The sequence below is a fragment of the Bufo gargarizans genome, chromosome 2, assembly GCF_014858855.1.
Source record: "Bufo gargarizans isolate SCDJY-AF-19 chromosome 2, ASM1485885v1, whole genome shotgun sequence".
In the NCBI taxonomy this organism is placed as follows: domain Eukaryota; kingdom Metazoa; phylum Chordata; class Amphibia; order Anura; family Bufonidae; genus Bufo; species Bufo gargarizans.
Window position 1 is genome coordinate 445,476,590 of NC_058081.1, and position 26,433 is coordinate 445,503,022.

A 26,433-nucleotide genomic window follows, 5' to 3' on the forward strand; every position below is an offset into this window, starting at 1 on the left:
GTCCATCCAGTTCAGCCTGTTATCCTGCAAATTGATCCATGACCAACACCTTAATTTTAAACTGGACTACAGGTGGCACTAAATTAACAAGAAGCATTGCCATCTAGCGGCATTTGTGTCTGGTACCTCTGATGTATTCAGCAAAACAAATTAAAAATATGGTATGGGACATAAGTAAGTATTACGGTATTATGGGACATAAGTAAGTATTCAGTGGGGAGTTTAACAAGCCCAGCACACCAGAATTATGGCTTTAGCACCTTATGGGCTCACTTGTTCACAAGTTTAGCAACTTTTTGAGCACTGTGTCTTAAAGCAACACCTACAAATGTGGAGTCAAAATGTGGTCAGGATTTCAAAGTTGAAAACTTTTGTTTTACATTTATGAAGTGCAACTTTTAAAAGGCATACTTTTACTGACATAGGCATGATGACATTGCACTTGTACCAAATTAATTACTGTGTGCAGTAGCAAACGAGAGACAGAGAGTGGTCAGAAGACAAGCCGGGGTCAGAGGAACGGGCAATCCAATATGCACAGGAGCCAGGAAACGGCTAGTGAGTCAAAGGCTGGCACTGGTGTATGGCCAGGAAGGGGTTTAAATACAGCACCGAATTCCAGGATCAGAACTTGATAGGTCAGGACTCGGTGCTCCATTAGTCAGAAACACTAGCACACCGGTATAGAGCAGCTGAGCAATCACCCCATTGCTAATCTCCTCCAGCACATGTTGCTGTCATGTCATGTGTGGCTCAGCAGCGCATTTTTCCTGGCGCTGCCGCACTGAAGTTGGAGATCGCGCCTCTGGAGCCCGGAAAGGTGAGTTTTCAACAGGTATATGTTCAGCCGAATCCTGGCATACAGTATTTGCCAGATTTTGTCTGGATCTTCACCGGATGCATTACAGGTAATGGGGCTGGATGGCATTCTGTCCAGCAGTGACGGATCGGGCAGGCTGTTCCTGAACGCAACAGCCTGCCGGATCTGTAAATGCTTGTATAACATTAGCCTTAGACTAATGTATTTTATGGTCCGTAAAAAACAGATCCGCAAAAAATATGGATGACATCCATGTGCATTCGGTATTTTGTGGCCCCTAATAGAACAGTCCTATCCTTGTCTTTAATGCGGACAATAATAGGACATGTTCTAATTTTTTGCCTAACGGAAATACGGACATACGAAAACGGAATGCACACGAGGTACCTTCCGGATTTTTTTGAGGACCCCTTGAAATGAATGGTTTCGTGCAGGGTCGGCAAAAAAAAACAACAGAACGGACACGGAAAGAAAATACGTTTGTGTGTATGAGGCCTTACTCATGTGAAGATTTGTTTCAGTCTTTACCCAAGACTTCTATCTCATTCCTAAAGCTTTCGGTTGTAAGTAATATTACCTGGAACCTTTCTCCTGGGAAATTGGCTAATGAAGGAGAACTATTATCAAATTTTAATGCTCTATTAAAATGTGTATTTTACTAGCTATCTGCTCTTTTTACAATGCAATTTCCACTTTTTTTTTTTCCGTTTTATTCTGCTAATTAAAGCAGCAGGTTCTCTTCTAGGTACATCACATCTAAAGTGGAAACACATTTGTGGATACATTAATACCAGCAATTTGTAAACTTCTAAACATTTGAATGTTTGGCAAATTCTTGTTTATGTATATTAAAAAGCATCAAACACCTGAAATTAAACTTCTCAGGTAGCTTGTGCTTTAAAACAATAGTCGCCTACTGAGGAAAATATGCACATTTTTAAGGTGAAAGCCTTTGTTTCCTGTAAGATCCAACTGTTTGTACAAACCATTTTTTGGCTGACATTGAAAAAGCTTTTTATATCTCCATATGAGACTTGTATGTTTATAACGGCATATTATATTTAGAGTTTTTATTTAATCAATTGCTGTACTCAGGCTTTAAATAGCCTGGAACCGTTCAGGGTAATTTATATGCAAAGTAAAAAATATATATATATTAAATGATTCTGCATTTCCTTTGCTGACTGCATTGTGGTTATGTCATTTTTGCACACGACACACGGTATGGCATACAGCAGATTTCTATAACTAGCAATACAGATAGCTCTAAAGATTTTCTCTGGTTTCAACAACCGTTGTCTTTTTAAAGTACTAGTATGAGGAGCTGAAAAAGGGGCGAGTCTTAAAGGGGTATTCCCATCTCAGACAATGTGGGCATATTGCTAGGATATGCCCCCATTGTCTAATAGGTGTGGGTCCCACCTCTGGGACCTTCACCTACACCGACAACGGATCCCTGAAAGTCGTGGAGGAAGTACTGCGCATCTGCAGCCGCCCTTCATTCATTTCCATGGGCCGACGAAAATAGCCGAGTGCTGGCTCGGTTATTTTCGTCAACCCCATAGAAATGAATGGTTGCGCAATGCACTCCCATTCACTTCTATGGGAAGAGCGCTTGACGGTGGGCAGACCCCGGAAAACCTGATCCCCCAGCCACCACTTTCCCCGCTCCGTTCTCGATGTAGGTGCAGGTCACAGAGGTAGGAACTGCACCTATCAGACAATGGGGGCATATCCTAGCGATATGCCCCCATTGTCTGAGATGGGAATACTCCTTTAATTTAGAACTTCTTCAATTAAAGGAGGTGTGTGCTGTAGACAACCCCTTAACATATGTCATGCTAAGGCATATGGATGCAATAGATAGGAGTCCTCAACCTGGCACACCCCTCTGTTGTGAGTCATTTCGAGGAGTGTTGGAGGAAATGGCTGGTCTCAGATGGCCCTGATTGTTTAGAAGGGTTTCATCAGGGAACGTTTATAGGATATAGAGGTGTTGTTGCACCTGGAACTTGGAGCCTAAGGCCCCTTTCACACGAGCAAGTTTTCCACGCGAGTGCAATGCGTGACGTGAACGCATTGCACCCGCACCGAATCCTGACCCATTCATTTCAATGGGTCTGTGTACACAGCATTGTTTTTCGCACATCACTTCTGCGTTGCGTGAAAATCGCAGCATGTTCTATATTCTGTGTTTTTCACCAACGCAGGCCCCATAGAAGTGAATGGGACTGTGTGGGGATCCGGATGCACTGCGTTGCGTTTTAAACGCAAGTAACTTAGCAACAGTGAAGGGATTTAAGACAGGAAGTTTTGTTTCACAGTATGTGTCTCCAGTCAGTGCAGTGAGAAAGTTGTATTTGGTGAGTCTCCTGCCCTTGCAGAGCCCTTTGAGCAATTGAAACATGTCCAAAGCTACAAACTCATCAATGGATGTGGAGAGGCTGGTAGTCCTCGTGCAGGAGAGGTCCTGCATTTGGGACAGCAGGTCGGGGGACTATCACACCCACTCTAAGAAGGTTGCCACATGAAGTAGCCCAGGAGGTATTTTTGGCTGCATGGGAGAAAAGTAACGGCCATAGACGTCAGAGGTTGGTTAAGTGGCCAATCTATACATGTGTGATCCTAGCTGTCCTCCCTAGCATAGCACATGTCATACATTGTCCTCCCTAGCATAGCCCATGTCATACACTGTCCTCTCTAGCATAGCACATGTCATACACTGTCCTCCCAAGCATAGCACATGTCATACACTGTCCTCTCTAGCATAGCACATGTCATAAGCTGTCCTCCCTAGCATAGCACATGTCATACGCTGTCCTCCCTAGCACAACACGTCATACGCTGTCCTCCCTAGCACAGCACATGTCATACGCTGTCCTCCCTAACATAGCACATGTCATACGCTGTCCTCCCTAGCACAGCACATGTCATACGCTGTCCTCCCTAGCACAGCACATGTCATACGCTGTCCTCCCTAGCACAGCACATGTCATACGCTGTCCTCCCTAGCATAGCACATGTCATAAGCTGTACTCCCTAGCATAGCACATGTCATAAGCTGTCCTCCCTAGCATAGCACATGTCATACGCTGTCCTCCCTAGCACAGCACATGTCATACGCTGTCCTCCCTAGCACAGCACATGTCATAAGCTGTCCTCCCTAGCACAGCACATGTCATACGCTATCCTCCCTAGCATAGCGCATGTCATACACTGTCCTCTCTAGCATAGCACATGTCTTACGCTGTCCTCCCTAGCATAGCACATGTCATACCCTGTCCTCCCTAGCATAGCACATGTCAAACGTTGTCCTCCCTAGCATAGCACATGTCATACGCTGTCTTCCCTAGCATAGCACATGTCATATGCTGTCCTCCCTAGCATAGCACATGTCATACGCTGTCCTCCCTAGCATAGCACTTGTCATACGCTGTCCTCCCTAGCATAGCACATGTCATACGCTGTCCTCCCTAGCATAGCACATGTCATACGTTGTCCTCCCTAGCATAGCACATGTCATACGTTGTCCTCCCTAGCATAGCACGTCATACGCTGTCTTCTCTAGCATAGCACATGTCATACGCTGTCCTCCCTAGCATAGCACATGTCATACCCTGTCCTCCCTAGCATAGCACATGTCATACGCTGTCCTCCCTAGCATAGCACATGTCATATGTTGTCCTCCCTAGCATAGCACATGTCATACGTTGTCCTCCCTAGCATAGCACATGTCATACGCTGTCCTCTGTAGTATTGTAATGTTTGATAAATGTTCCTTTCTTGGGTTTTTATTACAAAGTTGATGAAGTTAAGAACCGGTGGCGGACCTGCAGGGACCAATTCAGGAAGGAGATGATTCATCAAGGCCGCAGTGGGTCGGACCCTTCCATGAAAAGGCCCTATATGTTTAGGGAACAGCTCATGTTCCTGCGTCCGTAAGTTACAACTAAACAATGACGACTACCTGTTTATCTATACACACTGTATGTTGCCTATGTGGGCAATGTAACGTTTAACAATGTGTAAATTGGAGAAGGGGGGAGAGGAGCACTATGGGGGCATCTTTTGGGGCTCTATCTTATATATTGGCAGACATGGGGGGGGCACTATGGAGGGGTCGTAGCACTATGGGGGCCCTATCTTATATGCTAGCACACATGGGCACTATGGAGAAGGGGGGAGCAGTATGTGGGCATCTACTGGTGACCCTATTTTATATACTGGCACTCATTATGGGGGCATTTTATACTGGCACATTGTCAGGCACCATGGGGACAAGGGGAGGCACACAATATAGAAGTATTTTATACTGGCACAAATTATAGGGCACTATGGGGACCTTGGCTTAACTGGGGGCACTAAGAGGGTTTTTTGGGCAAACAGTAGGGGGCATTGGCACACATTATGAGGGTATTATGGGGACATTGACTCTACAGGGGGCACTAAGAGAAGGTATTTTTTTATACTGCCACACAACAGGGCACTTTTATGTACTGGTGCACAATATAAGGGGGCATTTTTCTACTGTTACACATTATAAAGAGAATTATTACCACTGGGGACATTATGATTACTACTACGTGTTGCCTGGTAGATAATTATTTCTATTGGTGGGATTTTGGGGAGCACTGTTACTGTGGGGGCACCCTGGCACGGTATCAGCTTAGCACACTTATTTTTGGGGAACATTATGTTTACACTATTAGTGTCAGGGACACTGTTTCCTGGGCGCAGTTATTTTTTAGGACACTGTGTGCCTGTAATTATTTAAGGGGAACCATCTGTGTGTAACTTGTATAGGGAGCACAGCATGCACAGTATTAGAGGGATGTTGATTAGGTAGGAGGATAATGGAAAACTAGGAAACTAAGATGTTTGTCTGTCAAACCCTGCAGAAAGAAGAGATAACTGAAAGAAATCATCATGCCGGTCTGGTCTGAAACAAGAAGATGAGGACAGAGAACATCTACATCAATGAAGACATCCCTGGAAGTAAGAGGTATGCGGACCTGTATTAGGCTACCTTCCCATCTGAGTTAGTGATTCTGGCAGAGAACAGCCTGCCGAAATACTCCAGCACTGCTGGATGCAGACAGAATGTCCTCCGGCCACATTAACTATAATGGGGTCTGGCAGAGATCGGCCACAATCCGGCAAAAATGCAGAGAATCAGCGGGACACAAACCGCTGCATGCCTGAGTTTGTGTTCGGCCAATTCCATGCATTCTCTGCCGAATTAGATGGCCGGAGCGTAGTGCTGCAGGTGTGAAAGTAGCCTTACCCTATATGTTTTGTATTGGTATAAGTAATGTTAGGACGGAATAGGTTATATTGAGAATTTGGCTTGGAGGGGGGGGGGGGGGGGCGCGGCCCAGGCACATTCTTTGCACGGGGGCCCTCTGCTGTCTGTGTCCACCCCTGTATCCTGCCACATGCTCGCGCACGCCCCTGCAGCTCACTGCATATGCATGTGGTAGCCCAAGGCAATTAATGCTACCCTCAGATTGACTCACATAAACACTGCTGGCCAATCCAAGGGCAGGACTGGACAATCAAGTCTTGGACGCGCTTCTCTAGTCAGGTTGAAGTCACGGAGACAGCAGCCTCCTTGCTTCAAGTCACGGTAACCACACCCCCTTCGCTGTGATTGACAGTGCTTATGCAGTGAGTTCGGCTGGCTTTGCTGAACTACCGGCTGTCAGTCACAGCGAAGGGGCAGGGAAGGGGGCGTGGTTACCGTGACTTGAAGCAAGAAGGCCGCTGTCTCCGTGACTTTAAGCCTGACTAGAGAAGCGCGCCGGCAGGGGATAAAAGAACGTTTTTACAGCTTTTGCTTCATCTGCCTGCAGGAAGAAAAGGATTGCTACAAACACGCTGCTGACTACTCTCAGGTACTGCTGCCGGCTTGGGATGTTTTTTGGAGGTCACGGGTTCCCTTTAATAATTTTGGCTGTGTGTCCTTAAATAAATAAATGATATATTTTTACATGATGTGGTATTTCTTTTTCTTTTTATACAATTCCTTGGCAATGTCCATGCCGAGGCTGAGCAGCACATTTTGTCCCACCTTCTTGGTTGAGGCCCACCCATCAGACTAAACCCTGTTTTCTCTGGAGGACTTCCATAGTCCTGACAGTGTCAGAATCAGGCAGAAAATGCTGCAGACTGACAAACAGTGAGGGCAACTACATTTCCTATTAGCTTTTATTGTTTATTTCTAGGTTGGAATACCCCTTTAACCAATTATCAACTGATTCTGAGATGTTTTTGTATCAGGCCTGGTGAGCTTGCAGGAAATAGTTTCAGGCTGAGTAAGGCCAATGGGGATTCCTTCTTATTTAATACCATATTTCACACATTTCTTCCGCTAGACCCACATAAAAAGGCTCTCAAGCAGCCTTACGGTTAACAGCCAGATAATCGTCAGGTTTCCCTAGCAGCTAATGGTTTGATGGAATTGTAGTCTGCAGGTTTCTAGCAGCTAAAAGAATGATGGCGTTGTAATAGTTGGCATCCCTTTAAAGCTATCGATCCATCGCTGAGAGAATAGTCTGCAGCGCAAGTCAGGTTGGAATGTTCTGCACTGCAGAGATCCATTTCTCATCGGAAACAACATGTGCTTAAGAAGTATTTTTGAAATAGAAGAAATGTCAGAAAATCATAGAGTCTCTGTGTAATTTGAAAGCAAGGAATCTTCTCAATCTTTTCACATGCAGGTAACGGTGCAGTGGTGTATAGCTGAGTCTCGCAGGACCTCATTCTCTGGAGGCCTCTCACTGCTGTAATGTAGAGGTTTCTAGAAGAACCCCCTCCCCAACACCATGTCCCTCAACAAGACCCCCCTCCCATCCTTCACCGTGTAAAGTCCTACAGCCTGAATAAGGTAACATTAATTAGACCCTGAAAAGCACGGGCTACACGGAGTGCTGCATCAGCATCGTGCCATGCGCTCCCTGCCCCCAGCCTCACACCTCACATTCAGCACTTCTTACTCAGACACAGAACCGTATGAAATATTCACGAGTCTGCCTGGACCAGCAAGATGGATGGGATCTTTTGTTAGCAAAGGGGCTTTGCTATGTTGTATTGCATTTTTTTTTATTCCTCCGCAATACCATTGTAATCCTATTGTGGATATTCATGACACTGTGCAGGGAGATTCAGTCAAAGTTCATCTAATGAGTAGGCTAATACACCAAGTAATGTGATCCTGTGAGCATCGTTGTATTAGAGCATTAAAGGTACATATGACCAAATCTGAGAGACTGAACAAAAGAAACTTGCCCTTTTTACTTTTTTCATATTTATAAAAGAGATAAAGATATCTTATATCTTAGATAGCAACTGACGAATGTAATGTCTGCTGCACAGTGAGCTACATGTATGTATTGTGATGTGGTCTATACGTATATCCTAAAGGGGAGCTATAATTACTGTATCTATTACCGTGGGAAATACACTTATCTACAGCAGGGAGTAGAGTTGAGCGAACACCTGGATGTTCGGGTTCGAGAAGTTCGGCCGAACATCCCGGAAATGTTCGGGTTCGGGATCCGAACCCGATCCGAACTTCGTCCCGAACCCGAACCCCATTGAAGTCAATGGGGACCCGAACTTTTCGGCACTAAAAAGGCTGTAAAACAGCCCAGGAAAGAGCTAGAGGGCTGCAAAAGGCAGCAACATGTAGGTAAATCCCCTGCAAACAAATGTGGATAGGGAAATGAATTAAAATAAAAATTAAATAAATAAAAATTAACCAAAATCAATTGGAGAGAGGTTCCATAGCAGAGAATCTGGCTTCCCGTCACCCACCACTGGAACAGTCCATTCTCAGATATTTAGGCCCCGGCACCCAGGCAGAGGAGAGAGGTCCCGTAACAGAGAATCTGTCTTCATGTCAGCAGAGAATTAGTCTGCATGTCATAGCAGAGAATGAGGCTTCACGTCAGCCACCACTGCAACAGTCCATTGGCATATATTTAGGCCCAGCACCCAGGCAGAGGAGGGAGGTCCCGTAACAGAGAATCTGTCTTCATGTCAGCAGAGAATTAGTCTGCATGTCATAGCAGAGAATTAGGCTTCACGTCAGCCACCACTGCAACAGTCCATTGGCATATATTTAGGCCCAGCACACACACAGGCAGAGGAGAGAGGTCCCGTAACAGAGAATCTGTCTTCATGTCAGCAGAGAATTAGTCTGCATGTCATAGCAGAGAATGAGGCTTCACGTCAGCCACCACTGCAACAGTCCATTGGCATATATTTAGGCCCAGCACACACACAGGCAGAGGAGAGAGGTCCCGTAACAGAGAATCTGGCTTCATGTCAGCAGAGAATCAGTCTGCATGTCATAGCAGAGAATGAGGCTTCACGTCAGCCACCACTGCAACAGTCCATTGGCATATATTTAGGCCCAGCACACACACAGGCAGAGGAGAGAGGTCCCGTAACAGAGGATCTGGCTTCATGTCAGCAGAGAATCAGTCTGCATGTCATAGCAGAGAATCAGGCTTCACGTCAGCCACCACTGCAACAGTCCATTGGCATATATTTAGGCCCAGCACACACACAGGCAGAGGAGAGAGGTCCCGTAACAGAGGATCTGGCTTCATGTCAGCAGAGAATCAGTCTGCATGTCATAGCAGAGAATCAGGCTTCACGTCAGCCACCACTGCAACAGTCCATTGTCATAAATTTAGGCCCAGCACCCAGGCAGAGGAGAGAGGTCCCGTAACAGACAATCTGGCTTCATGTCAGCAGAGAATTAGTCTGCATGTCATAGCAGAGAATCAGGCTTCACGTCAGCCACCACTGCAACAGTCCATTGGCATATATTTAGGCCCAGCACCCAGGCAGAGGAGGGAGGTCCCGTAACAGAGAATCTGTCTTCATGTCAGCAGAGAATTAGTCTGCATGTCATAGCAGAGAATGAGGCTTCACGTCAGCCACCACTGCAACAGTCCATTGGCATATATTTAGGCCCAGCACACACACAGGCAGAGGAGAGAGGTCCCGTAACAGAGGATCTGGCTTCATGTCAGCAGAGAATCAGTCTGCATGTCATAGCAGAGAATCAGGCTTCACGTCAGCCACCACTGCAACAGTCCATTGTCATAAATTTAGGCCCAGCACCCAGGCAGAGGAGAGAGGTCCCGTAACAGAGAATCTGGCTTCATGTCAGCAGAGAATCAGTCTTCATATCATAGCAGAGAATCAGGCTTCACGTCACCCACCACTGTAAGAGTCAATTTTCATAAATTTAGGCCCAGAACCCAGGCAGAGGAGAAAGGTCCCGTAACAGACAATCTGGCTTCATGTCAGCAGAGAATCAGTCTTCATATCATAGCAGAGAATCAGGCTTCACGTCACCCACCACTGTAAGAGTCAATTTTCATAAATTTAGGCCCAGAACCCAGGCAGAGGAGAAAGGTCCCGTAACAGACAATCTGGCTTCATGTCAGCAGAGAATCAGTCTTCATATCATAGCAGAGAATCAGGCTTCACGTCACCCACCACTGTAAGAGTCAATTTTCATAAATTTAGGCCCAGAACCCAGGCAGAGGAGAAAGGTCCCGTAACAGACAATCTGGCTTCATGTCAGCAGAGAATCAGTCTTCATATCATAGCAGAGAATCAGGCTTCACGTCACCCACCACTGTAAGAGTCAATTTTCATAAATTTAGGCCCAGAACCCAGGCAGAGGAGAAAGGTCCCGTAACAGACAATCTGGCTTCATGTCAGCAGAGAATCAGTCTTCATATCATAGCAGAGAATCAGGCTTCACGTCACCCACCACTGTAAGAGTCAATTTTCATAAATTTAGGCCCAGAACCCAGGCAGAGGAGAAAGGTCCCGTAACAGACAATCTGGCTTCATGTCAGCAGAGAATCAGTCTTCATATCATAGCAGAGAATCAGGCTTCACGTCACCCACCACTGCAACAGTCCATTGGCATATATTTAGGCCTAGCACACAGGCAGAGCAGAGAGGTCCCGTAACAGACAATCTGGCTTCATGACAGCAGAGAATCAGTCTGCATGTCATAGCAGAGAATCAGGCTTCACGTCAGCCACCACTGCAACAGTCCATTGTCATAAATTTAGGCCCAGCACCCAGGCAGAGGAGAGAGGTCCCGTAACAGACAATCTGGCTTCATGTCAGCAGAGAATTAGTCTGCATGTCATAGCAGAGAATCAGGCTTCATGTCAGCCACCACTGCAACAGTCCATTGGCATATATTTAGGCCTAGCACACAGGCAGAGGAGAGGTTCATTCAACTTTGGGTAGCATCGCAATATAATGGTAAAATGAAAATAAAAATAGGATTGAATGAGGAAGTGCCCTGGAGTCCAATAATATATGGTTATGGGGAGGTAGTTAATGTCTAATCTGGACAAGGGACGGACAGGTCCTGTGGGATCCATGCCTGGTTCATTTTTATGAACGTCAGCTTGTCCACATTGGCTGTAGACAGGCGGCTGCGTTTGTCTGTAATGACGCCCCCTGCCGTGCTGAATACACGTTCAGACAAAACGCTGGCTGCCGGGCAGGCCAGCACCTCCAAGGCATAAAAGGCTAGCTCTGGCCACGTGGACAATTTAGAGACCCAGAAGTTGAATGGGGCCGAACCATCAGTCAGTACGTGGAGGGGTGTGCACACGTACTGTTCCACCATGTTAGTGAAATGTTGCCTCCTGCTAACACGTTGCGTATCAGGTGGTGGTGCAGTTAGCTGTGGCGTGTTGACAAAAGTTTTCCACATCTCTGCCATGCTAACCCTGCCCTCAGAGGAGCTGGCCGTGACACAGCTGCCTTGGCGACCTCTTGCTCCTCCTCTGCCTTGGCCTTGGGCTTCCACTTGTTCCCCTGTGACATTTGGGAATGCTCTCAGTAGCGCGTCTACCAACGTGCGCTTGTACTCGCGCATCTTCCTATCACGCTCCAGTGCAGGAAGTAAGGTGGGCACATTGTCTTTGTAGCGTGGATCCAGCAGGGTGGCAACCCAGTAGTCCGCACAGGTTAAAATGTGGGCAACTCTGCTGTCGTTGCGCAGGCACTGCAGCATGTAGTCGCTCATGTGTGCCAGGCTGCCCAGGGATAAGGACAAGCTGTCCTCTGTGGGAGGCGTATCGTCATCGTCCTGCCTTTCCCCCCAGCCACGCACCAGTGATGGACCCGAGCTGCGTTGGGTGCCACCCCGCTGTGACCATGCTTCATCCTCATCCTCCTCCACCTCCTCCTCATCCTCGTCCTCCTCGTCCTCCAGTAGTGGGCCCTGGCTGGCCACATTTGTACCTGGCCTCTGCTGTTGCCAAAAACCTCCCTCTGAGTCACTTCGAAGAGACTGGCCTGAAAGTGCTAAAAATGACCCCTCTTCCTCCTCCTCCTCCTCCTCCTCCTGGGCCACCTCCTCTTCCATCATCGCCCTAAGTGTTTTCTCAAGGAGACATAGAAGTGGTATTGTAACGCTGATAACGGTGTCATCGCCACTGGCCATGTTGGTGGAGTACTCGAAACAGCGCAACAGGGCACACAGGTCTCGCATGGAGGCCCAGTCATTGGTGGTGAAGTGGTGCTGTTCTGTAGTGCGACTGACCCGTGCGTGCTGCAGCTGAAACTCCACTATGGCCTGCTGCTGCTCGCACAGTCTGTCCAGCATGTGCAAGGTGGAGTTCCACCTGGTGGGCACGTCGCATATGAGGCGGTGAGCGGGAAGGCCGAAGTTACGCTGTAGCGCAGACAGGCGAGCAGCAGCAGGATGTGAACGCCGGAAGCGCGAACAGACGGCCCGCACTTTATGCAGCAGCTCTGACATGTCGGGGTAGTTGTGAATGAACTTCTGCACCACCAAATTCAGCACATGCGCCAAGCAAGGGATGTGCGTCAAATTGGCTAGTCCCAGAGCTGCAACGAGATTTCGCCCATTATCACACACCACCAGGCCGGGCTTGAGGCTCACCGGCAGCAACCACTCGTCGGTCTGTTGTTCTATACCCCGCCACAACTCCTGTGCGGTGTGGGGCCTGTCCCCCAAACATATGAGTTTCAGAATGGCCTGCTGACGTTTACCCCGGGCTGTGCTGAAGTTGGTGGTGAAGGTGTGTGGCTGACTGGATGAGCAGGTGGAAGAAGAGGAGGAGGAAGCCGAGAAGGAGGAGGTGGCAACAGGAGGCAAAGAATGTTGCCCTGCGATCCTTGGCGGCGGAAGGACGTGCGCCAAACAGCTCTCCGCCTGGGGCCCAGCTGCCACTACATTTACCCAGTGTGCAGTTAGGGAGATATAGCGTCCCTGGCCGTGCTTACTGGTCCACGTATCTGTGGTTAGGTGGACCTTGCCACAGATGGCGTTGCGCAGTGCACACTTGATTTTATCGGATACTTGGTTGTGCAGGGAAGGCACGGCTCTCTTGGAGAAGTAGTGCCGGCTGGGAACAACATACTGTGGGACAGCAAGCGACATGAGCTGTTTGAAGCTGTCTGTGTCCACCAGCCTAAATGACAGCATTTCATAGGCCAGTAGTTTAGAAATGCTGGCATTCAGGGCCAGGGATCGAGGGTGGCTAGGTGGGAATTTACGCTTTCTATCAAATGTTTGTGAGATGGAGAGCTGAACGCTGGCGTGTGACATGGTTGAGACGCTTGGTGACGGAGGTGGTGGTGGTGGTGTTGGTGGTACATCCCCTGTTTGCTGGGCGGCAGGTGCCAACGTTCCTCCAGAGGCGGAGGAAGAGGCCGAGGCGGCAGCAGCAGAATAGGCCGAGGCGGCAGCAGCAGAAGAGGTAGCAGGGGGAGCCTGAGTGACTTCCTTGGTTTTAAGTAGAGTTGAGCGAACACCTGGATGTTCGGGTTCGAGAAGTTCGGCCGAACATCCCGGAAATGTTCGGGTTCGGGATCCGAACCCGATCCGAACTTCGTCCCGAACCCGAACCCCATTGAAGTCAATGGGGACCCGAACTTTTCGGCACTAAAAAGGCTGTAAAACAGCCCAGGAAAGAGCTAGAGGGCTGCAAAAGGCAGCAACATGTAGGTAAATCCCCTGCAAACAAATGTGGATAGGGAAATGAATTAAAATAAAAATTAAATAAATAAAAATTAACCAAAATCAATTGGAGAGAGGTTCCATAGCAGAGAATCTGGCTTCCCGTCACCCACCACTGGAACAGTCCATTCTCAGATATTTAGGCCCCGGCACCCAGGCAGAGGAGAGAGGTCCCGTAACAGAGAATCTGTCTTCATGTCAGCAGAGAATTAGTCTGCATGTCATAGCAGAGAATGAGGCTTCACGTCAGCCACCACTGCAACAGTCCATTGGCATATATTTAGGCCCAGCACACACACAGGCAGAGGAGAGAGGTCCCGTAACAGAGAATCTGGCTTCATGTCAGCAGAGAATCAGTCTGCATGTCATAGCAGAGAATCAGGCTTCACGTCAGCCACCACTGCAACAGTCCATTGTCATAAATTTAGGCCCAGCACCCAGGCAGAGGAGAGAGGTCCCGTAACAGAGAATCTGGCTTCATGTCAGCAGAGAATCAGTCTTCATATCATAGCAGAGAATCAGGCTTCACGTCACCCACCACTGTAAGAGTCAATTTTCATAAATTTAGGCCCAGAACCCAGGCAGAGGAGAAAGGTCCCGTAACAGACAATCTGGCTTCATGTCAGCAGAGAATCAGTCTTCATATCATAGCAGAGAATCAGGCTTCACGTCACCCACCACTGTAAGAGTCAATTTTCATAAATTTAGGCCCAGAACCCAGGCAGAGGAGAAAGGTCCCGTAACAGACAATCTGGCTTCATGTCAGCAGAGAATCAGTCTTCATATCATAGCAGAGAATCAGGCTTCACGTCACCCACCACTGTAAGAGTCAATTTTCATAAATTTAGGCCCAGAACCCAGGCAGAGGAGAAAGGTCCCGTAACAGACAATCTGGCTTCATGTCAGCAGAGAATCAGTCTTCATATCATAGCAGAGAATCAGGCTTCACGTCACCCACCACTGTAAGAGTCAATTTTCATAAATTTAGGCCCAGAACCCAGGCAGAGGAGAAAGGTCCCGTAACAGACAATCTGGCTTCATGTCAGCAGAGAATCAGTCTTCATATCATAGCAGAGAATCAGGCTTCACGTCACCCACCACTGTAAGAGTCAATTTTCATAAATTTAGGCCCAGAACCCAGGTAGAGGAGAAAGGTCCCGTAACAGACAATCTGGCTTCATGACAGCAGAGAATCAGTCTGCATGTCATAGCAGAGAATCAGGCTTCACGTCAGCCACCACTGCAACAGTCCATTGTCATAAATTTAGGCCCAGCACCCAGGCAGAGGAGAGAGGTCCCGTAACAGAGGATCTGGCTTCATGTCAGCAGAGAATCAGTCTGCATGTCATAGCAGAGAATGAGGCTTCACGTCAGCCACCACTGCAACAGTCCATTGGCATATATTTAGGCCCAGCACACACACAGGCAGAGGAGAGAGGTCCCGTAACAGAAAATCTGGCTTCATGTCAGCAGAGAATTAGTCTGCATGTCATAGCAGAGAATGAGGCTTCACGTCACCCACCACTGCAACAGTCCATTGGCATATATTCAGGCCCAGCACCCAGGCAGAGGAGAGAGGTCCCGTAACAGAGGATCTGGCTTCATGTCAGCAGAGAATCAGTCTGCATGTCATAGCAGAGAATCAGGCTTCACGTCAGCCACCACTACAACAGTCCATTGTCATAAATTTAGGCCCAGCACCCAGGCAGAGGAGAGAGGTCCCGTAACAGAGGATCTGGCTTCATGTCAGCAGAGAATCAGTCTGCATGTCATAGCAGAGAATCAGGCTTCACGTCAGCCACCACTGCAACAGTCCATTGTCATAAATTTAGGCCCAGCACCCAGGCAGAGGAGAGAGGTCCCGTAACAGACAATCTGGCTTCATGTCAGCAGAGAATTAGTCTGCATGTCATAGCAGAGAATCAGGCTTCATGTCAGCCACCACTGCAACAGTCCATTGGCATATATTTAGGCCTAGCACACAGGCAGAGGAGAGGTTCATTCAACTTTGGGTAGCATCGCAATATAATGGTAAAATGAAAATAAAAATAGGATTGAATGAGGAAGTGCCCTGGAGTCCAATAATATATGGTTATGGGGAGGTAGTTAATGTCTAATCTGGACAAGGGACGGACAGGTCCTGTGGGATCCATGCCTGGTTCATTTTTATGAACGTCAGCTTGTCCACATTGGCTGTAGACAGGCGGCTGCGTTTGTCTGTAATGACGCCCCCTGCCGTGCTGAATACACGTTCAGACAAAACGCTGGCTGCCGGGCAGGCCAGCACCTCCAAGGCATAAAAGGCTAGCTCTGGCCACGTGGACAATTTAGAGACCCAGAAGTTGAATGGGGCCGAACCATCAGTCAGTACGTGGAGGGGTGTGCACACGTACTGTTCCACCATGTTAGTGAAATGTTGCCTCCTGCTAACACGTTGCGTATCAGGTGGTGGTGCAGTTAGCTGTGGCGTGTTGACAAAAGTTTTCCACATCTCTGCCATGCTAACCCTGCCCTCAGAGGAGCTGGCCGTGACACAGCTGCCTTGGCGACCTCTTGCTCCTCCTCTGCCTTGGCCTTGGGCTTCCACTTGTTCCCCTGTGACATTTGGGAATGCTCTCAGTAGCGCGTCTACCAACGTGCGCTTGTACTCGCGCATCTTCCTATCACGCTCCAGTGCAGGAAGTAAGGTGGGCACATTGTCTTTGTAGCGTGGATCCAGCAGGGTGGCAACCCAGTAGTCCGCACAGGTTAAAATGTGGGCAACTCTGCTGTCGTTGCGCAGGCACTGCAGCATGTAGTCGCTCATGTGTGCCAGGCTGCCCAGGGGTAAGGACAAGCTGTCCTCTGTGGGAGGCGTATCGTCATCGTCCTGCCTTTCCCCCCAGCCACGCACCAGTGATGGACCCGAGCTGCGTTGGGTGCCACCCCGCTGTGACCATGCTTCATCCTCATCCTCCTCCACCTCCTCCTCATCCTCGTCCTCCTCGTCCTCCAGTAGTGGGCCCTGGCTGGCCACATTTGTACCTGGCCTCTGCTGTTGCAAAAAACCTCCCTCTGAGTCACTTCGAAGAGACTGGCCTGAAAGTGCTAAAAATGACCCCTCTTCCTCATCCTCCTCCTCCTCCTCCTGGGCCACCTCCTGTTCCATCATCGCCCTAAGTGTTTTCTCAAGGAGACATAGAAGTGGTATTGTAACGCTGATAACGGTGTCATCGCCACTGGCCATGTTGGTGGAGTACTCGAAACAGCGCAACAGGGCACACAGGTCTCGCATGGAGGCCCAGTCATTGGTGGTGAAGTGGTGCTGTTCTGTAGTGCGACTGACCCGTGCGTGCTGCAGCTGAAACTCCACTATGGCCTGCTGCTGCTCGCACAGTCTGTCCAGCATGTGCAAGGTGGAGTTCCACCTGGTGGGCACGTCGCATATGAGGCGGTGAGCGGGAAGGCCGAAGTTACGCTGTAGCGCAGACAGGCGAGCAGCGGCAGGATGTGAACGCCGGAAGCGCGAACAGACGGCCCGCACTTTATGCAGCAGCTCTGACATGTCGGGGTAGTTGTGAATGAACTTCTGCACCACCAAATTCAGCACATGCGCCAAGCAAGGGATGTGCGTCAAATTGGCTAGTCCCAGAGCTGCAACGAGATTTCGCCCATTATCACACACCACCAGGCCGGGCTTGAGGCTCACCGGCAGCAACCACTCGTCGGTCTGTTGTTCAATACCCCGCCACAACTCCTGTGCGGTGTGGGGCCTGTCCCCCAAACATATGAGTTTCAGAATGGCCTGCTGACGTTTACCCCGGGCTGTGCTGAAGTTGGTGGTGAAGGTGTGTGGCTGACTGGATGAGCAGGTGGAAGAAGAGGAGGAGGAAGCCGAGAAGGAGGAGGTGGCAACAGGAGGCAAAGAATGTTGCCCTGCGATCCTTGGCGGCGGCAGGACGTGCGCCAAACAGCTCTCCGCCTGGGGCCCAGCTGCCACTACATTTACCCAGTGTGCAGTTAGGGAGATATAGCGTCCCTGGCTGTGCTTACTGGTCCACGTATCTGTGGTTAGGTGGACCTTGCTACAGATGGCGTTGCGCAGTGCACACTTGATTTTATCGGATACTTGGTTGTGCAGGGAAGGCACGGCTCTCTTGGAGAAGTAGTGCCGGCTGGGAACAACATACTGTGGGACAGCAAGCGACATGAGCTGTTTGAAGCTGTCTGTGTCCACCAGCCTAAATGACAGCATTTCATAGGCCAGTAGTTTAGAAATGCTGGCATTCAGGGCCAGGGATCGAGGGTGGCTAGGTGGGAATTTACGCTTTCTATCAAATGTTTGTGAGATGGAGAGCTGAACGCTGGCGTGTGACATGGTTGAGACGCTTGGTGACGGAGGTGGTGGTGGTGGTGTTGGTGGTACATCCCCTGTTTGCTGGGCGGCAGGTGCCAACGTTCCTCCAGAGGCGGAGGAAGAGGCCGAGGCGGCAGCAGCAGAATAGGCCGAGGCGGCAGCAGCAGAAGAGGTAGCAGGGGGAGCCTGAGTGACTTCCTTGGTTTTAAGGTGTTTACTCCACTGCAGTTCATGCTTTGCATGCAGGTGCCTGGTCATGCAGGTTGTGCTCAGGTTCAGAACGTTAATGCCTCGCTTCAGGCTCTGATGGCACAGCGTGCAAACCACTCGGGTCTTGTCGTCAGCACATTGTTTGAAGAAGTGCCATGCCAGGGAACTCCTTGAAGCTGCCTTTGGGGTGCTCGGTCCCAGATGGCGGCGGTCAGTAGCAGGCGGAGTCTCTTGGCGGCGGGTGTTCTGCTTTTGCCCACTGCTCCCTCTTTTGCTACGCTGTTGGCTCGGTCTCACCACTGCCTCTTCCTCCGAACTGTGAAAGTCAGTGGCACGACCTTCATTCCATGTGGGGTCTAGGACCTCATCGTCCCCTGCATCGTCTTCCACCCAGTCTTGATCCCTGACCTCCTGTTCAGTCTGCACACTGCAGAAAGACGCAGCAGTTGGCACCTGTGTTTCGTCATCATCAGAGACATGCTGAGGTGGTATTCCCATGTCCTCATCATCAGGAAACATAAGTGGTTGTGCGTCAGTGCATTCTATGTCTTTCACCGCTGGGGAAGGGCTAGGTGGATGCCCTTGGGAAACCCTGCCAGCGGAGTCTTCAAACAGCATAAGAGACTGCTGCATAACTTGAGGCTGAGACAGTTTCCCTGGTATGCATGGGGGTGATGTGACAGACTGATGGGGTTGGTTTTCAGGCGCCATCTGTGCGCTTTCTGCAGAAGACTGGGTGGGAGATAATGTGAACGTGCTGGATCCACTGTCGGCCACCCAATTGACTAATGCCTGTACCTGCTCAGGCCTTACCATCCTTAGAACGGCATTGGGCCCCACCATATATCGCTGTAAATTCTGGCGGCTACTGGGACCTGAGGTAGTTGGTACACTAGGACGTGTGGATGTGGCAGAACGGCCACGTCCTCTCCCAGCACCAGAGGGTCCACTAACACCACCACGACCATGTCCACGTCCGCGTCCCTTACTAGATGTTTTTCTCATTGTTATGGTTCACCACAACAACAAATATATTATTTGGCCCAATGTATTGTATTCAAATTCAGCGGGATATAAATTTGAGGCCTAGTATTTAGGCGCTGGGTGACCGGTATGGATTTAGTGACAGAATTATACTTGGAAATGCACAGAAGCGTGTGTGTGAAGTTATTCTGAATGACCCAATGTGCACCTTGAATATTATATACCCTTTTTGGGATAGATTTCAAATAGCTCTGATATAGCAGGAACCACTAAATTATGAAATTGCTAAATTGGGAATTGTACTTCAACCCAGAACAAAAAATGTGCTTTGACGGGCACTAAATAACTTTCCCAGCTACAACAGGACAGCGGTAACGAGAGATTTAGAGGGATTTAAATTTGAGGCCTAGTATTTAGGCGCTGGGTGACAGGTATGGGTTTAGTGACAGAATTAGACTTGGAAATACACAGTAGCGGGTGTGTGTGAAGTTATTCTGAATGACCCAATGTGCACCTTCAATATTATATACCCTTTTTGGGATAGATTTCAAATAGCTCTGATATAGCAGGAACCACTAAATTATGAAATTGCTAAATTGGGAATTGTACTTCAACCCAGAACAAAAAATGTGCTTTGACGGACACTAAATATCTTGCCCAGCAACAACAGTACAGCGGTGGGTAACGAGAGATTTAGAGGGATTTAAATTTGAGGCCTAGTATTTAGGCGCTGGGTCACCGGTATGGATTTAGTGACAGAATTAGACTTGGAAATGCACAGAAGCGTGTGTGTGAAGTTATTCTGAATGACCCTATGTGCACCTTCAATATTATATACCCTTTTAGGGATAGATTTCAAATAGCTCTGATATAGCAGAAACCACTAAATTATGAAATTGCTAAATTGGGAATTGTACTTCAACCCAGAACAAAAAATGTGCTTTGACGGACACTAAATATCTTGCCCAGCAACAACAGTACAGCGGTGGGTAACGAGAGATTTAGAGGGATTTAAATTTGAGGCCTAGTATTTAGGCGCTGGGTCACCGGTATGGATTTAGTGACAGAATTAGACTTGGAAATGCACAGAAGCGTGTGTGTGAAGTTATTCTGAATGACCCTATGTGCACCTTCAATATTATATACCCTTTTAGGGATAGATTTCAAATAGCTCTGATATAGCAGAAACCACTAAATTATGAAATTGCTAAATTGGGAATTGTACTTCAACCCAGAACAAAAAATGTGCTTTGACGGACACTAAATATCTTGCCCAGCAACAACAGTACAGCGGTGGGTAACGAGAGATTTAGAGGGATTTAAATTTGAGGCCTAGTATTTAGGCGCTGGGTCACCGGTATGGATTTAGTGACAGAATTAGACTTGGAAATGCACAGAAGCGTGTGTGTGAAGTTATTCTGAATGACCCTATGTGCACCTTCAATATTATATACCCTTTTAGGGATAGATTTCAAATAGCTCTGATATAGCAGAAACCACTAAATTATGAAATTGCTAAATTGGGAATTGTACTTCAACCCAGAACAAAAAATGTGCTTTGACGGACACTAAATATCTTGCCCAGCAACAACAGTACAGCGGTGGGTAACGAGAGATTTAGAGGGATTTAAATTTGAGGCCTAGTATTTAGGCGCTGGGTCACCGGTATGGATTTAGTGACAGAATTAGACTTGGAAATGCACAGAAGCGTGTGTGTGAAGTTATTCTGAATGACCCTATGTGCACCTTCAATATTATATACCCTTTTAGGGATAGATTTCAAATAGCTCTGATATAGCAGAAACCACTAAATTATGAAATTGCTAAATTGGGAATTGTACTTCAACCCAGAACAAAAAATGTGCTTTGACGGACACTAAATATCTTGCCCAGCAACAACAGTACAGCGGTGGGTAACGAGAGATTTAGAGGGATTTAAATTTGAGGCCTAGTATTTAGGCGCTGGGTCACCGGTATGGATTTAGTGACAGAATTAGACTTGGAAATGCACAGAAGCGTGTGTGTGAAGTTATTCTGAATGACCCTATGTGCACCTTCAATATTATATACCCTTTTAGGGATAGATTTCAAATAGCTCTGATATAGCAGAAACCACTAAATTATGAAATTGCTAAATTGGGAATTGTACTTCAACCCAGAACAAAAAATGTGCTTTGACGGACACTAAATATCTTGCCCAGCAACAACAGTACAGCGGTGGGTAACGAGAGATTTAGAGGGATTTAAATTTGAGGCCTAGTATTTAGGCGCTGGGTCACCGGTATGGATTTAGTGACAGAATTAGACTTGGAAATGCACAGAAGCGTGTGTGTGAAGTTATTCTGAATGACCCTATGTGCACCTTCAATATTATATACCCTTTTAGGGATAGATTTCAAATAGCTCTGATATAGCAGAAACCACTAAATTATGAAATTGCTAAATTGGGAATTGTACTTCAACCCAGAACAAAAAATGTGCTTTGACGGACACTAAATATCTTGCCCAGCAACAACAGTACAGCGGTGGGTAACGAGAGATTTAGAGGGATTTAAATTTGAGGCCTAGTATTTAGGCGCTGGGTCACCGGTATGGATTTAGTGACAGAATTAGACTTGGAAATGCACAGAAGCGTGTGTGTGAAGTTATTCTGAATGACCCTATGTGCACCTTCAATATTATATACCCTTTTAGGGATAGATTTCAAATAGCTCTGATATAGCAGAAACCACTAAATTATGAAATTGCTAAATTGGGAATTGTACTTCAACCCAGAACAAAAAATGTGCTTTGACGGACACTAAATATCTTGCCCAGCAACAACAGTACAGCGGTGGGTAACGAGAGATTTAGAGGGATTTAAATTTGAGGCCTAGTATTTAGGCGCTGGGTCACCGGTATGGATTTAGTGACAGAATTAGACTTGGAAATGCACAGAAGCGTGTGTGTGAAGTTATTCTGAATGACCCTATGTGCACCTTCAATATTATATACCCTTTTAGGGATAGATTTCAAATAGCTCTGATATAGCAGAAACCACTAAATTATGAAATTGCTAAATTGGGAATTGTACTTCAACCCAGAACAAAAAATGTGCTTTGACGGACACTAAATATCTTGCCCAGCAACAACAGTACAGCGGTGGGTAACGAGAGATTTAGAGGGATTTAAATTTGAGGCCTAGTATTTAGGCGCTGGGTCACCGGTATGGATTTAGTGACAGAATTAGACTTGGAAATGCACAGAAGCGTGTGTGTGAAGTTATTCTGAATGACCCTATGTGCACCTTCAATATTATATACCCTTTTAGGGATAGATTTCAAATAGCTCTGATATAGCAGAAACCACTAAATTATGAAATTGCTAAATTGGGAATTGTACTTCAACCCAGAACAAAAAATGTGCTTTGACGGACACTAAATATCTTGCCCAGCAACAACAGTACAGCGGTGGGTAACGAGAGATTTAGAGGGATTTAAATTTGAGGCCTAGTATTTAGGCGCTGGGTCACCGGTATGGATTTAGTGACAGAATTAGACTTGGAAATGCACAGAAGCGTGTGTGTGAAGTTATTCTGAATGACCCTATGTGCACCTTCAATATTATATACCCTTTTAGGGATAGATTTCAAATAGCTCTGATATAGCAGAAACCACTAAATTATGAAATTGCTAAATTGGGAATTGTACTTCAACCCAGAACAAAAAATGTGCTTTGACGGACACTAAATATCTTGCCCAGCAACAACAGTACAGCGGTGGGTAACGAGAGATTTAGAGGGATTTAAATTTGAGGCCTAGTATTTAGGCGCTGGGTCACCGGTATGGATTTAGTGACAGAATTAGACTTGGAAATGCACAGAAGCGTGTGTGTGAAGTTATTCTGAATGACCCTATGTGCACCTTCAATATTATATACCCTTTTAGGGATAGATTTCAAATAGCTCTGATATAGCAGAAACCACTAAATTATGAAATTGCTAAATTGGGAATTGTACTTCAACCCAGAACAAAAAATGTGCTTTGACGGACACTAAATATCTTGCCCAGCAACAACAGTACAGCGGTGGGTAACGAGAGATTTAGAGGGATTTAAATTTGAGGCCTAGTATTTAGGCGCTGGGTCACCGGTATGGATTTAGTGACAGAATTAGACTTGGAAATGCACAGAAGCGTGTGTGTGAAGTTATTCTGAATGACCCTATGTGCACCTTCAATATTATATACCCTTTTAGGGATAGATTTCAAATAGCTCTGATATAGCAGAAACCACTAAATTATGAAATTGCTAAATTGGGAATTGTACTTCAACCCAGAACAAAAAATGTGCTTTGACGGACACTAAATATCTTGCCCAGCAACAACAGTACAGCGGTGGGTAACGAGAGATTTAGAGGGATTTAAATTTGAGGCCTAGTATTTAGGCGCTGGGTCACCGGTATGGATTTAGTGACAGAATTAGACTTGGAAATGCACAGAAGCGTGTGTGTGAAGTTATTCTGAATGACCCTATGTGCACCTTCAATATTATATACCCTTTTAGGGATAGATTTCAAATAGCTCTGATATAGCAGAAACCACTAAATTATGAAATTGCTAAATTGGGAATTGTACTTCAACCCAGAACAAAAAATGTGCTTTGACGGACACTAAATATCTTGCCCAGCAACAACAGTACAGCGGTGGGTAACGAGAGATTTAGAGGGATTTAAATTTGAGGCCTAGTATTTAGGCGCTGGGTCACCGGTATGGATTTAGTGACAGAATTAGACTTGGAAATGCACAGAAGCGTGTGTGTGAAGTTATTCTGAATGACCCTATGTGCACCTTCAATATTATATACCCTTTTAGGGATAGATTTCAAATAGCTCTGATATAGCAGAAACCACTAAATTATGAAATTGCTAAATTGGGAATTGTACTTCAACCCAGAACAAAAAATGTGCTTTGACGGACACTAAATATCTTGCCCAGCAACAACAGTACAGCGGTAACGAGAGATTTAGAGGGATTTAAATTTGAGGCCTAGTATTTAGGCGCTGGGTGACAGGTATGGGTTTAGTGACAGAATTAGACTTGGAAATACACAGTAGCGGGTGTGTGTGAAGTTATTCTGAATGACCCAATGTGCACCTTCAATATTATATACCCTTTTTGGGATAGATTTCAAATAGCTCTGATATAGCAGGAACCACTAAATTATGAAATTGCTAAATTGGGAATTGTATTTCAACCCAGAACAAGAAATGTGCTTGAACGGACACTAAATAACTCGCCCAGCTACAGCACTAGGGACAGATTTAGCTGGATATAAATTTGAGGCCTAGTATTTAGGCGCTGGGTGACCGGTATGGATTTAGTGACAGAATTAGACTGGGATATGGCCAAAAAATAAACAGACTATTGCTGGTTAAATGCACTTGGTGTGACAGCTTCACCCTGATGTAGGCTTTAGCCAAAAAACAACCACACCATTGAGGGTTAAATGCACTTGGTGACAGGCGCAGCTTGCCCCTGATTTTGTATATGGCCAAAAAATGAACAGACTATTGCTGGTTAAATGCACTTGGTGTGACAGCTTCACCCTGATGTAGGCTTTAGCCAAAAAACAACCACACCATTGAGGGTTAAATGCACTTGGTGACAGGCGCAGCTTGCCCCTGATTTTGTATATGGCCAAAAAATGAACAGACTATTGCTGGTTAAATGCACTTGGTGTCACAGCTTCACCCTGATGTAGGCTTTAGCCAAAAAACAACCACACCATTGAGGGTTAAATGCACTTGGTGACAGGCGCAGCTTGCCCCTGATTTTGTATATGGCCAAAAAATGAACAGACTATTGCTGGTTAAATGCACTTGGTGTGACAGCTTCACCCTGATGTAGGCTTTAGCCAAAAAACAACCACACCATTGAGGGTTAAATGCACTTGGTCGCAGCTTGTGCTGGCGCACCACAAGACACAAAATGGCCGCCGATCACCCCAGAAAAATGAGACTGACAAACGGTCTGTGCAGCCTAAAAACAGTGAGCAATTGAGGATCAGCAGCTCAATGATCCACAGCTGCAGATCGATCAGTTAATCAAGTCCTTTGGAGGAGTTAATCTGCCTAATCTCGCCCTACTGTCGCAGCCGCAACCTCTCCCTACGCTAATCAGAGCAGAGTGACGGGCGGCGCTATGTGACTCCAGCTTAAATAGAGGCTGGGTCACATGGTGCTCTGGCCAATCACAGCCATGCCAATAGTAGGCATGGCTGTGATGGCCTCTTGGGGCAAGTAGTATGACGCTTGTTGATTGGCTGCTTTGCAGCCTTTCAAAAAGCGCCAAGAAAGCGTCACAAAAGCGCCAAGAAAGCGACGAACACCGAACCCGAACCCGGACTTTTACGAAAATGTCCGGGTTCGGGTCCGTGTCACGGACACCCCAAAATTCGGTACGAACCCGAACTATACAGTTCGAGTTCGCTCATCCCTAGTTTTAAGGTGTTTACTCCACTGCAGTTCATGCTTTGCATGCAGGTGCCTGGTCATGCAGGTTGTGCTCAGGTTCAGAACGTTAATGCCTCGCTTCAGGCTCTGATGGCACAGCGTGCAAACCACTCGGGTCTTGTCGTCAGCACATTGTTTGAAGAAGTGCCATGCCAGGGAACTCCTTGAAGCTGCCTTTGGGGTGCTCGGTCCCAGATGGCGGCGGTCAGTAGCAGGCGGAGTCTCTTGGCGGCGGGTGTTCTGCTTTTGCCCACTGCTCCCTCTTTTGCTACGCTGTTGGCTCGGTCTCACCACTGCCTCTTCCTCCGAACTGTGAAAGTCAGTGGCACGACCTTCATTCCATGTGGGGTCTAGGACCTCATCGTCCCCTGCATCGTCTTCCACCCAGTCTTGATCCCTGACCTCCTGTTCAGTCTGCACACTGCAGAAAGACGCAGCAGTTGGCACCTGTGTTTCGTCATCATCAGAGACATGCTGAGGTGGTATTCCCATGTCCTCATCATCAGGAAACATAAGTGGTTGTGCGTCAGTGCATTCTATGTCTTTCACCG